Source organism: Hordeum vulgare, chromosome 3H, assembly GCF_904849725.1.
Source record: "Hordeum vulgare subsp. vulgare chromosome 3H, MorexV3_pseudomolecules_assembly, whole genome shotgun sequence".
Taxonomy (NCBI): domain Eukaryota; kingdom Viridiplantae; phylum Streptophyta; class Magnoliopsida; order Poales; family Poaceae; genus Hordeum; species Hordeum vulgare.
The window spans coordinates 591,184,937-591,198,949 of NC_058520.1; positions in this window are offsets into that span (position 1 = coordinate 591,184,937).

A 14,013-nucleotide genomic window follows, 5' to 3' on the forward strand; every position below is an offset into this window, starting at 1 on the left:
GATGGAGATCAAGAAGCACGTGATGATGGCCATATCATGTCACTTATAAATTGCATGTGATGTTAATCCTTTTATGCACCGTATTTTGCTTAGAACGACGGTAGCATTATGAGGTGATCTCTCACTAAAATTTCAAGACGAAATTGTGTTCTCCCCGACTGTGCACTGTTGCTACAGTTCGTCGTTTCGAGACACCACGTGATGATCGGGTGTGATAGACTCAACGTTCACATACAACGGGTGCAAAACAGTTGCGCACGCGGAACACTCGGGTTAAGCTTGACGAGCCTAGCATGTGCAGACATGGCCTCGGAACACATGAGATCGAAAGGTCGAGCATGAATCGTATAGTTGATATGATTAGCATAGAGATGCTTACCACTGAAACTATTCTCGACTCACGTGATGATCGGACTTGAGATAGTGGATTTGGATCATGTAACACTCAAATGACTAGAGAGATGTACTTTTTGAGTGGGAGTTCTTAAGTAATATGATTAATTGAACTAATTGTCATGAACATAGTCTAATGGTCTTTGCGAATTACGATGTAGCTTGCGCTATAGCTCTACTGTTTTATATGTTCCTAGAGAAAATTTAGTTGAAAGTTGATAGTAGCAAACTTTGCAGACTGAGTCTGTAAAACCGAGGATTGTCCTCGTTGCTGCACAGAAGGCTTATGTCCTTAATGCACCACTCGGTGTGCTGCACCTCGAGCGTCATCTCTGGATGCTGTGAACATCCGACATACACGTTTCTGATGACTACACGATAGTTCAGTACAAAAATACTTAATGGCTTAGAAGCAAGGCGCCGAAAACGCTGTAAAACGTCACGGAACATAAGTGATGTTCTAAAGAGATGAAATTGTGATTTCATGCTTGTGCCCTTGTTAGGAGGTACGAGACCTCCGATAAGATTCTTTGTCCACAAAGCACAGGAGAAAAGGCTCAATCGTTGAGCATGTGCTCAGATTGTCTGAGTACGACAATCGCTTGAATCAAGTGGGAGTTAATCTTCCAGATGAGATAGTGATAGTTCTCCAAAGTCACTGCCTCCAAGCTGTGAGAGCTTCGTGATGAACAATAACATATCAAGGATACATACAATGATCCTTGAGCGATTCGCGATGTTTGACACTGCGAAAGTAGAAATCAAGAAGGAGCATCAATAGTTGATGGTTTGTAAAACCACTAAGTTTCAAGAAAGGCAAGGGCTAGAAGGGATACTTCGTGAAACGGCAAAACAGTTGCTGCACTAATGAAGAGACCCAAGATTAAACCCAAACCCGAGACTAAGTGCTTCTGTAATGAGGGGAACAATCACTGAGGCGGAGCAACTCAAGATATTTGGTAGATAAGAAGGCTGGCAAAAGTTGAAAGAAGTGTATTTGATATACATGATGTTGATGTGTACTTTACTAGTACTCCTAGTAGCACGAGGGTATTGGATACCGGTTCGGTTGCTAAGTGATTAGTGACGCGAAATTAAAGCTACGGCATAAACGGAGACTAGCTAAAGGCGAGGTGACGATACGTGTTGGAAGTGTTTCCAAGATTGATATGATCAAACGTCGCACGCTCCCTCTACCATCGGGATTGGTGTTAAACCTAAATAATTGTTAATTGGTGCTTGCGTTAAGCATGAACATGATTGGATCGTGTTTATTGCAATACGATTATTCATTTAAAGAGAATAATGGTTACTCTATTTTCTTGAATAATCACCTTCAATGGTTTATTGAATCTCGATCCTAGTGTTACACATGTTCATGATATTGGTGCCAAAAGATACGGGTTGATGATGATAGTACCACTTACTTGTGGCACTGCCGCTTGAGTCATGTTAGTATAAATTGCATGAAGAGACTCCATGCTGTTGGATCTTTGTACTCACCTGATTTCGAATCACTAGTGACATGCGAATCATACCACATGAGCAAGGCCTTGTTTTCATTGAGATGAAATAAGATAGTAACTTGTTGGAAGTGATGCATTTTGATGTATGCAGTCCAATGGGTGCTGAGGCACGTAGTGGATATCATTATGTTCTTACTTCACTGACGATTTGAGTAGATACAGGAGTATTTACTTAATGAATCACAAGTCTAAAATGTTGAAAAGTTCAATTCCGTTTCAGAGTGAAGTTCGTCGTAACAAGAGGATAAACTGTCTACGATATGATCATGGAAATGAATATCTGAGTTACGAGTTTTGGCACACAGTTAAGACAATGTGGAAATTGTTTCGCAGTACATGCCACCTGGAACATCATAGTGTGATGATGTGTCTGAACGTCATAGCCACGCACTATTTGGTATGGTGCATACTATGATGTCTCTTATCGAATTACCACTATCGTTTATGGGTTATGCATTAGAGACAACCGCACTCACTTTAAATAGGGCACCGCGTATTTCCATTGAGATGACACAGTATAGACTGAGGTTTAGAGAAATCTAAACTGTCGTTTCTTGAAAGTTTGGGGTTTCGACACTTATGTGAAAAGGTTTCAGTCTGATAAGCTCGAACCCAAAGCGGATAAATGCATCTTCATAGGATATGCAAAACAGTTGGGTACATCTCCTATCTCAGATCCGAAAGCAAAGTGTTTGTTTCTAGAAACGGATCCTTTCTCGAGGAAAGGTTTCTCTCGAAAGAATTGAGTGGGAGGGTAGTAGAACTTCATGAGGTTATTGAACCATCACTTCAACCAGTGTGTAGCAGGGCGCAGGAAGTTGTTCATGTGGCGCCTACACCAATTGAAGTGGAAGCTGATGATGATGATCATTGAGCTTCGAATCAAGTTACTACAAACCTCGTAGGTCGACAAGGTCACGTACTGCTGCAGAGTAGTATGGTAACCCTGTCTTGGAGGTCATGTTGTTGAGCAACAATGAACCTACGAGTTATGGAGAAAGCGATGGCGGGCCCAGATTCCGACAAATGGCTGGAAGCCATGAAACCCGAGAGAGGATCCATGTGTGAAAACAAAGTGTAGACTTTGGTAGAACTACTTGATGGTCATAGGACTATTGAGTAAAAATGGATCTTTAAGAGAAGACAGACGATGATGGTGATAAGTCACTATTAAGAAAAGCTCGACTTGTCGCAAAGATGTTTTCGATAAGATCAAACAGTTGACTATGATGAGACTTTCTCACTCGTAGCGATGCTAAAAGTCTGTTAGAATTATGTTAGTTGTTGATGCATTATTTATGAAATATTGCACGCAGGATGTCAAAACATTGTTTTCCCGACGGTTTCCTTGAGCAAACATTGTATGTGATACAACCAGAAGATTTTGTTGATCCTAAAGATACTAGCAAGTATGCAAGCTCCAGTGATCCTTCAATGGACTGGTGCAAGCATCTCGGAGTTGGAATATACACTTTGATGAGATGATCAAAGATTTTGGGTTTGTACAAGGTTTATGAGAAACTTGTATTTCCAAAGAAGTGAGTGGGAGCACTATAGAATTTCTGATAGGTATATGTGGTTGACATATTGTGGATCAGAAGTAATGTAGAAGTTCTGTAAAGCATACAAGGTTGTTTGAAAGAAGTTTTCAAAGGAGTACCTGGATTACGCTACTTGAACGTTGAGCATCAAAGATCTATGGAGATAGATCGAAAGCGCTTAATAGAAGTTTCAACAAGATGCATGCCTTGACAAGTTTTTGAAAGAGTTCAAAATAGACCAGCAAAGAAGGAGTTCTTGGTTGCGTTGTGAGGTGTGAATTTGAGTAAGACTCAAAACCCGACCACGGCAGAATAAAGAGAATAGACGAAGGTCGTCTTCTATGCCTTAGCCGTAGAATCTAAAGTATGCCATGCTGTGTACCGCACCTGAAGTGTGCCTTGACTGAAAGTATGTTGAGAGGTACAGAGAGTGATCCATGATTGAATCACTAGCAGCGGTCGAAATTTCTCCTTAGTAACTAATGGACTAAGGAATTTTTCTCGATTATGGAGGTGGTTAAAGAGTTTGTCGTAAAGGGTTACGTCAATGCAAGCTTTGACACTAATCCGGATAACTATGAGTAGTGAAACGGATTCGTATAGTAGAGTAGATATTTGGAGCATTTCCGAATAGCACGTAGTAGCAGCATCTATAAGATGACATAAATATTTGTAAATAACGCATGAATCTGAAAGTTTCAGAACCGTTGACTAAAACCTCTCTCACGAGCAAGACGTGATCAGACCCCATAACTATATGGGTGTTGGATTCGTTGAAATCACATGGTGATGTGAACTAGATTATTGACTCTAGTGCAAGTGGGAGACTGTTGGAAATATGCCCTAGAGGCAATAATAAATTAGTTATTATTATATTTCTTAGTTCATGATAATCATTTATTATCCATGCTATAATTGTATTGATTGGAAACACAATACTTGTGTGGATACATAGAGAAAACAGTGTCCCTAGTAAGCCTCTAGTTGACTAGCTCGTTGATCAAAGATGGTCAAGGTTTCCTGGCCATAGGCAAGTGTTGTCACTTGATAACGGGATCACATCATTAGGAGAATCATGTGATGGACTAGACCCAAACTAATAGACGTAGCATGTTGATTGTGTCATTTTGTTGCTACTGTTTTCTGCGTGTCAAGTATTTGTTCCTATGACCATGAGATCATATAACTCACGGACACCGGAGGAATGCTTTGTGTGTATCAAACGTCGCAACATAACTGGGTGACTATAAAGATGCTCTACAGGTATCTCCGAAGGTGTTCGTTGAGTTAGTATCGATCGAGACTGGGATTTGTCACTCCGTGTGACGGAGAGGTATCTCGGGGCCCACTCGGTAATACAACATCACACACAAGCCTTGCAAGCAATGTAACTTAATGTAAGTTGCGGGATCTTGTATTACGGAACGAGTAAAGAGACTTGCCGGTAAACGAGATTGAAATAGGTATGCGGATACTAACGATCGAATCTCGGGCAAGTAACATACCGAAGGACAAAGGGAATGACATACGGGATTATATGAATCCTTGGCACTGAGGTTCAAACGATAAGATCTTCATAGAATATGTAGGATCCAATATGGGCATCCAGGTCCCGCTATTGGATATTGACCGAGGAGTCTCTCGGGTCATGTCTACATAGTTCTAGAACCCGCAGGGTCTGCACACTTAAGGTTCGACGTTGTTTTATGCGTATTTGAGTTATATGGTTGGTTACTGAATGTTGTTCGGAGTCCCGGATGAGATCACGGACGTCACGAGGGTTTCCGGAATGGTCCGGAAACGAAGATTGATATATAGGATGACCTCATTTGGTTACCGGAAGGTTTTCGTGCATTACCGGAAAAGTTTCGGGCTCATCGGTAGTGTACCGGGAGTGCCGGGAGGGGTGCCGGGGACCATCGGGAGGGGTGTCACGCCCCAAGGGGTCTCATGGGCTATGGGAAGAGATAAACCAGCCCCTAGTGGGCTGGAATAAGTTCCCACTAAGGCCCATAAGGTTTGAGAAGGAAAAAACACAAGGTGGAAAGAGTTTCCAAGTGGGAAGGTGGAATCCTACTCCAAGTAGGATTGGAGTAGGACTCCTCCACCTCCAATTTCGGCCAAACCTTTAGGTTTTGAGGCTGCCTCCTCCCCTCCCTCCCACCTATATATACGGAGGTTTTAGGGCTGATTTGAGACGACTTTTCCACGGCAGCCCGACCACATACCTCCACGGTTTTTCCTCTAGATCGCGTTTCTGCAGAGCTCGGGCGGAGCCCTGCTGAGACAAGGTCATCACCAACCTCCAGAGCGCCGTCACGCTGCCGGAGAACTCTTCTACCTCTCCGTCTCTCTTGCTGGATCAAGAAGGCCGAGATCATCGTCGAGCTGGACGTGTGCTGAACGCGGAGGTGCCGTCCGTTCGGTACTAGATCGTGGGACTGATCGCGGGATTGTTCGCGGGGTGGATCGAGGGACGTGAGGACGTTCCACTACATCAACCGCGTTCACTAACGCTTCTGCTGCACGATCTACAAGGGTAGGTAGATCACTCATCCCCTCTCGTAGATGGACATCACCATGATAGGTCTTCGTGCGCATAGGAAAATTTTTGTTTCCCATGCGACGTTCCCCAACAACGATCGCCCTTCCCAAAGGTACGTCATGCTAATCTTCCTATCAGACCTTATGATCGTACCCCCGAGGAAAACGCCAGGATAGCAAAGGAACATCATGATGCGCAGATGAAAAAGAAGGAACCCGAGCCCCGCCCGAAATACACCGAGAAGCAAATAGCATTTCCAAAATACTTCACGACCCTTCCATCACAGTATGACTTACACCATAAGCCTGATGAGTATACACGCACATTGCAGACGGAAGTAAAAAAGAGCAGATCACGTGCAAGCCCTCCACATGACGTCGGCCAACACAACACGAGTCCATCTCGATCACCGCCGCCGGACTTGGGTCGTCCGTATCCGTCGCCGCCCGCTCCGGATACTAAGCGGGAGCGTGCCACCAAGAACGCTCCGCCGACGATTCCTAAGCCACAGAGCACCCCCAAAGCGCAAACGGTCGCCCCTCCCAAAGGTACGTCATGCTAATCTTCCTATCAGACCTTATGATCGTACCCCCGAGGAAAACGCCAGGATAGCAAAGGAACATCATGATGCGCAGATGAAAAAGAAGGAACCCGAGCCCCGCCCGGAATACACCGAGAAGAAAATAGCATTTGCAAAATACTTCACGACCCTTCCATCACAGTATGACTTACACCATAAGCCTGATGACTATACACGCACATTGCAGAAGGAAGTGAAAAAGAGCAGATCACGTGCAAGTGCAAGTGGGGGCAAATCAAGTTCAACTACAAGCAAGAAAAAATCAGACGTTCCTCAGCTTGGACAACAGGCCAAACATTTGATCTCACCCCTCAAGGTGTTAACCGAGAATGTTCCCCCTCCGGTGCAGGGGCTAGCTTTTGAAAGAGCAAAGGAGTTGGCGGCTGCATGTGGTGTCTCGGTTGAAGATTTGCTGGCTTCCCAAGACGACAGGATACCCAAGGCTGTGGTAGCCCCTAAGCCACAATTTGTCATGGGTGAGCCTTTGGTCAGCAAAGATGATCTCCCAACAAATATGTGTTACTTGCATCAATGGTACTTAAGTGAATCAAAGAATGGGAGAACGATGATCGTGCCGAGTGTCCCATAGGAGTACTACGGCCGCCCCGAACAAATCCATATCGAATTTGATGAACTCTTCCAGATGTACAATGGCGACGCCCTCGACAAATCGCTCATGAGTTGCTATTGTCTGTAAGTTTTTCAATTCGTTGTCTACATATAACTTGTTTAGTTATTTCAATTTATTGTCTATATATAACTTGTACTCTATTATGCGGAATGAAGATTCTGGATTGTAAAAGTAAGAGCATCCTAAATATTGGGTTTATTGACCCAGATAAAATACATATAGCGACACTAACTAATTATCCCAAGGAGACGGAGGAAAACCTTCTAAGGTTTCTATCAGATCAAAATTTCTGTGACCACATACTGTTTCCATCCAACTTCAGGTGAGGGTCTTTACTCTGTTGTGTCCATTCACTTATAAGTGTAATTGATAAGTTACTAACACACATATATATATATACATGTGCAGCTTTCATTGGATTCTGTTGGACATTCAAATTGATAAGGGAAGAGTTGATGCCTTTGACCCATTATCGAGACCCTTGAAACAGTTCCAAAGCCTGCAGGACATGCTCCAAGGGTAATTTCAATCATTCTTGCACTCTATCGGTCTCTTTCGATGATTTTCTGATATATCAATTAATGAAAAACTTAGCACATCATTATCCTTGTCGGGCAGGGTTTGGAAGCGGTTCAAGTGCGTGACTCCCGGTATCGAGCATGAGAAGCTCACCTTTAGAGTGGCTCAGGTAAGTAGTAGTATGATATACTTCTATTTTCAATACATTTATGATGCTAGATTATTATTTTGATTATATATATTCTATTCTCGTAAAGTGCGACCAGCAGCCACGGGGAACGCATCTATGTGGATACTATATTTGCAAGACCATTCGCACATTTACCTCTGAGCACAAGGATCACAAATTCGACGTATATCTATAAGTCAACTGAAGATATACATTTTTAGGGGTCGATATTCTTCAAATATCTCAAACTCCTCAATGACTTATAGATCCTGTGTACACTTATAAACACATTAGATACTTAACCTATAAGTCTTCAAACCACCAAAATCACTAAGGGGCACTAGATGCACTTACAGTAAGCAATGAACATTCACACCTCTATTTTTACCCGTCATTCTTTGTTATCATGATTGATATTCATATTCATCTCCTCTTCTTATATAGCACACGGCCATGACGACGAAGGTCCTACCAGAGCAACGCGCGATTGCTGTTGCAGACGAGCTTGCGACCTTTCCGAGGACGGAAGCCATAGATGACAAAGGACGATTTAGTGTAGCTAGGGGCCATTACTGATGTTCGTCCATGTAATCGAATAGACGGGCTCTAGTCCCGATAATTCAGATCTCCATATAATTGTATATATATGCTCGCTTGTAAGATAAGTTAACCTTATATATATATGCATAATTATTTCTATTTAAATTATATGAAAACTAATTCCCGAACACCAAACGAGGCATCACGTTAATCTCCCGAATACCTAAACCCTAAAACCCTAAAACCCAAAAATAATTTCATTAAAAAAACCTAAAAATAAGAAAAATCTGAAACTCTTTAGTCCCGGTCCGTGTAACGAACCGGGATTAAAGGTCCTGCCCCTGGGGCGCTACGAGGCGCCCACGTGGAGCACCTTTAGACCTGGCTTGTAACAGGGCCGGGACTAAAGGTTAGGCCTTTAGTACCGCCCCTTTAGTCCCGGTTGGTGAACCGGGACTAAAGCCCCTTACGGGCCGGGGCTAAAGGCCCCGTCCCCACTAGTGCTATCTCATCTCTCTCCTCCATATGCATATCATTTTCATGCTCAAGCAGATATTGTTCTAAGGGATCCGTAGGAGGTACGGCAATAGAGGCAAGAGCAATGATTTCATCCCTACCAGACGACTCTCTTTCATGGGGTTGTCTTCCAAACTTGGAGAAGTTAAATTCATGAAACACACCCTCGAAACTTACTGTGACAGTCTGCTTAATGCAATCAATGTGAGCATTGACAGTGTTGAGAAAGGGTCTACCGAATATGATGGGACAAAAGCTATCTTGTGCAATACCAAGGACGAGGAAATCAATAGGATACTTTCTTACCACACAGGACTTCTACGTCTCTCACAATTCCCAGAGGGCAGATAGTGTCTCTATTAGCTAGCATGATAGTGACATCAATGGGTTCTAACTCAGCAGGTGCAATCTCATCTTTAATTTCATCATATAGAGAACGGCGTATTGTACTAACACTAGCTCCCATATCACATAAACCATCGTAACAGTGATCTCCTATCTTAACAGAAACAACGGGCAGGCCAACTACAGGTCCGTGCTTGTCTTTCACATGAGGTTTAGCAATTCTAGCGGAGTCCTCACAGAATTTGATAACATGCCCATCTATGTCTTCGGCTAAGAGATCTTTGATAATAGCAACACTAGGTACAACTCTAATCTCCTCAGGGGGTGCAAGTGGTCTAATGTAACCCCTACGTATCACAGTTGGAGCTTTAGAATAATCCTTCATCCTAGCAGGGTATGGTGGTTTCTTAGTGTAAGCACAAGGAACAACAGGATCACTAAAATCTATGATTTTCTACTCAACTAGATTGGTTTTGGCTATGTTGCTTTCTACAAGAGGATGATATTTAAACCACTTCTCTTTGGGAAGATCAACATGAGCAGCAAAAGATTCACATAGAGAAGCTACTATCTCAGAGTCAAGTCCATACTTAGCGCTAAAATCTCTAAAGGTGTTTGTCTCAACAAATTATTTAACGCAATCAAACTGGAAATTCATACCTGACTCCTTACCTTCCTCCAGCTCCCAATCTTCAGTGTTGCGCTTGATTCTCTCCAATAAATTCCACTTGTGATCAATATCCTTCTTCATAAAAGAACCGGCACAAGAAGTGTCAAGCATGGTACGGTCTTCATGAGAAAGCCGAGCATAAAAGTTTTGAGTGATGATTTCTCTCGAGAGCTCATGATTGGGGCATGAATATAGCATTGATTTAAGCCTCCCCCAAGCTTGAGCTATGCTTTCCCTGTCATGAGGCCAAAAGTTATAAATAAAGTTTCGATCACGATGTACTAAATGCACAGGATAGAACTTTTGATGAAATTCCAATTTCAACCGATTGTAGCCCCATGATCCAGCATCATCACATAGTCTATACCATGTCAACGCCTTATCCTTCAAAGATAAAGGAAAGACTTTCTTATTTACCTCATCCTCGGGCAAACCTGCAAGCTTAAATAAACCACAAACTTCATCTACATAGATTAGATGAAAGTCTGGATGTGAAGATCCATCTCTTATAGAAGTATTAGCCAGCCGTTTCTCAAGCATACCCAAAGGAATTTCATAAAAGATATTTTCAGTAGGTACCTCAGGTTGAGGAGCAACTTCTCGTGCTTCCGTTCGTGGTGAAGATACCCCGAACAAACTCCTCAAAGGAAGAGTTTACATTGTGACAAGTGACAATAAATTTTAGCACAGTATATAAATGTTTCCTTACCAATTTCCACTTACCAAAGGCACTTCACTCCCCGGCAACGGTGCCAGAAAAGAGTCTTGATGACCCACAAGTATAGGGGATAAATAGTAGTCCTTTCGATAAGTAAGAGCGTCGAACCCAACGAGGAGCAGAAGGCTCTGATAAACAGATTTCAGCAAGGTAATAACTGCAAGCACTGAGAGTAGCGGTAACAAGTGATTGTGTAGCGAGGTGAAACGTAGAAAGCAAAGAGTAACAAGTAACAAGTAGTAGCAACGGTGCAGCAAGCGGACCAATCCCTTTTCTAGCAAGGGACAAGCCTGAACAAAGTCTTATAGGAGGAAAAACGCTCCCGAAGACACACGGGAATTTCTGTCATGCTAGTTTCATCATGTTCAAATGATTCACGTTCGTTACTTTGATAGTTTGATATGTGGGTGGACCGGCGCTTGGGTACTGCCCTTACTTGGACAAGCATCCCACTTATGATTAACCTCTCTCGCAAGCATCCACAACTACAAAAGAAGAATTAAGACAAAGTCTGACCATAGCATTAAACTAGTGGATCCAAATCAGCCCCTCACGAAGCAACGCATAGACTGGGGTTTAAGCTTCTGTCACTCCAGCAACCCACCATCTACTTACTACTTCCCAATGCCTTCCTCTAGGCCCAAATATGGTGAAGTGTTATGTAGTCGACGTTCACATAACACCACTAGAGGAAAAACAACATACATCATATCAAAATACCGAACGAATATCAAATTCACATGACTATTATTAACATGACTTATCCCATGTCCTCAGGAACAAAAGTAACTACTCACAAGACATAATCATAATCATGATCAGAGGTGTAATGAATAGCATCAAGGATCTGAACATAAACTCTTCCACCAAGTAATCCAACTAGCATCAACTACAAAGAGTAATCAACACTACTAGCAACCTTACAAGTACCAATCGGAGTTGCGAGACGAAGATTGATTACAAGAGATGAACTAGGGATTGGAGAGGAGATGGTGCTGATGAAGTTGTTGATGAAGATGCCTCCCCTCTGACGAGAGGAGTGTTGGTGATGACGATGGCGATGATTTCCCCCTCCGGGAGGGAAGTTTCCCCGGCAGGATCGTCCTGCCGGAGCTCTAGATTGGATCTGCTCAAGTTCCGCCTCGTGGCGGCAGCGAAACCACGAAAAAGCTCCCGATTGATTTTTTTCCAGACCAGGACGCTTCATATAGCAAAAGAGGGGGGCTAGTGGGCCTTCAGGCAGCCCACAAGCCTGCCCTGCGCCACTAGGGGGGGTGGTGGCGGTGGGCAAGCTTGTGGGGCCCTGGTGGCCCCCCTCCAGTAGTTCTTTCGCCCAGTATTTTTAATATATTCCAGAAAAAATCCACGTAAATTTTCAGGGCATTTGGAGATGTGCAGAATAGTGGACTAGGATTTGCTCCTTTTCCAGTCCACAATTCCAGCTGCCTGAATTCTCCCTCTTAAAATAAACCTTGCAAATAAGAGAGAAAAGGCATAAATATGGTACCACAAGTAATATAATAGCCCAAAAAGCAATAAATATCAACATGAAAGCATGATGCAAAATGGACGTATCACCGACCAGCTTGCCCTCGAGTTCCCCACCTTCAGCGACATGTGTGAGCCTCCCCCACCCCCTCCCTCGACCCCGTTTCCTCACGCCATGATCCGTCGGCCTGTGATCCGTTTGTGCGCCCTGTTGTTGTTTCGCGGTGGCAGTGTGATGGGTTCTATAAGGTGACCAAGAACATGGTCAACAACAATGTAACACCCCAGATGTTTCCATTTCCATAAATGTACTCATTTCCTTGTTTGTGGAGACATTGTTGAATCATGTATGGATGTTATGAAGAGGTTATCATTTCATGTGGCCATCATTCCATGTCATCATCTTGCATCATGGCATTCTTTTGCATTTCATTGCACCCCTTACTTGTGTTGCCAGTGTTTGGTACATCATGAAAGTGCTTGTGTGCATATAAGTGTGAGGGTGGAATGTGGTGTTTTGAAACCATGCAAAACACTCATCCCACTATTTATTTAACTTGTGTTTTTAACCTTGCTTGAACCTGTTATAAAAATGTTAATACTTTAGAGGAATTATTTTTGAATGTAGGGGTAGCTCTCATTGTAATTTTAGGCTTTGGTTTAATGAGGGTTTTAAAACAAAATAGTATTTAATTTCTGTTATAGGTGTGAATTATCTTGCCCTAAAAATCTGGTATTGAATTTTGATAAATAGGGCATAATTCTCTCATGCCGTACCTATTTTTATTTTTGACCAAAACCCTTTGCTGGCCTCTGTTTGAATTTTGGGTGTGAAAATTTATTTAAAAAGAAAAATATTTTCTTTCCTGCCGTTTTGCTGTGCATGGGGCGATCTGTGGGCTGGCCCATGGCATCGAGCCCAGGGAGGACACTGCGTCTCCTTCCCCCTTTCCGACGAGGCACCGAGGCCCCACTCGACATGGCTCCCTCCCCGCCACCTTTTCCCTCCCGCACAACCCTCCACCTCTGCTCGTGCGAGCACATGGGTGCCGGGCATCGTCCCTCTCCTCCTCCTCTTTTATAGCCGCGCTGGCGTCCGGGCTAGGGTTCCTCCCTCGCGCTGCCACCCTCTCCTCCCCCCTCTTTTTTTCTTCCCCCAGGTAAGCCTCTATAGCTAGGACAAAGAGCAGACCCAAGAGAGAGAGGTAGCTCGCCGTCGTCTACACCGTATCGCCGTCCTCCCTGGCGTCGGCGAGGATGTCCAAGAGCTTGGGATGGATCCCTGCGTTCCATTCCCGGCGCTAGGAGCCCCGGAGAACCACCACGGCGACGGCTTCTTCCTAGTCTGCGTCGCCGTCGTCCTGCTCCGCGCGGGCCGCTCTGCTTCAACGCCGGCTTCTTCTCCGAACTCTTCTCCCCCTACGTCGACTTCGTTGGCCTCCAGGGTGAGCTTCGTCGGCTCCTTCCCCTCTCCCTCGCCCCATAGGATCGTCGTAGTTAGGTTGTCGTGTTGCTGTCGCCGCCGCGGTAGGAAGGTGCGGCGTCAGCCAGTCGCCGTTGCGGGCTCTCTCCCGCAGATCCGAGTCTGGGAATGGGACCCCCGGTTGATCCTGTGTTTAGCGTTGTGGCTCGCCGTGCCGAATAGTCACCGGAGCATCGCCGGAGATGGCCCCTGTTTCGGTCGCGTGAGATCGAGTTAGAACAGAGGGGGCTGCTCAAAAGAGAAACACCCCCCTCTGTGTTAAGAATCGATGCGCTAGCGCAGTGGTGGTGAGTCTGGGGGACGACCGGTGGGTCGTGGGTTCGACTCCCACATCCCCCTTTTTTCCTTT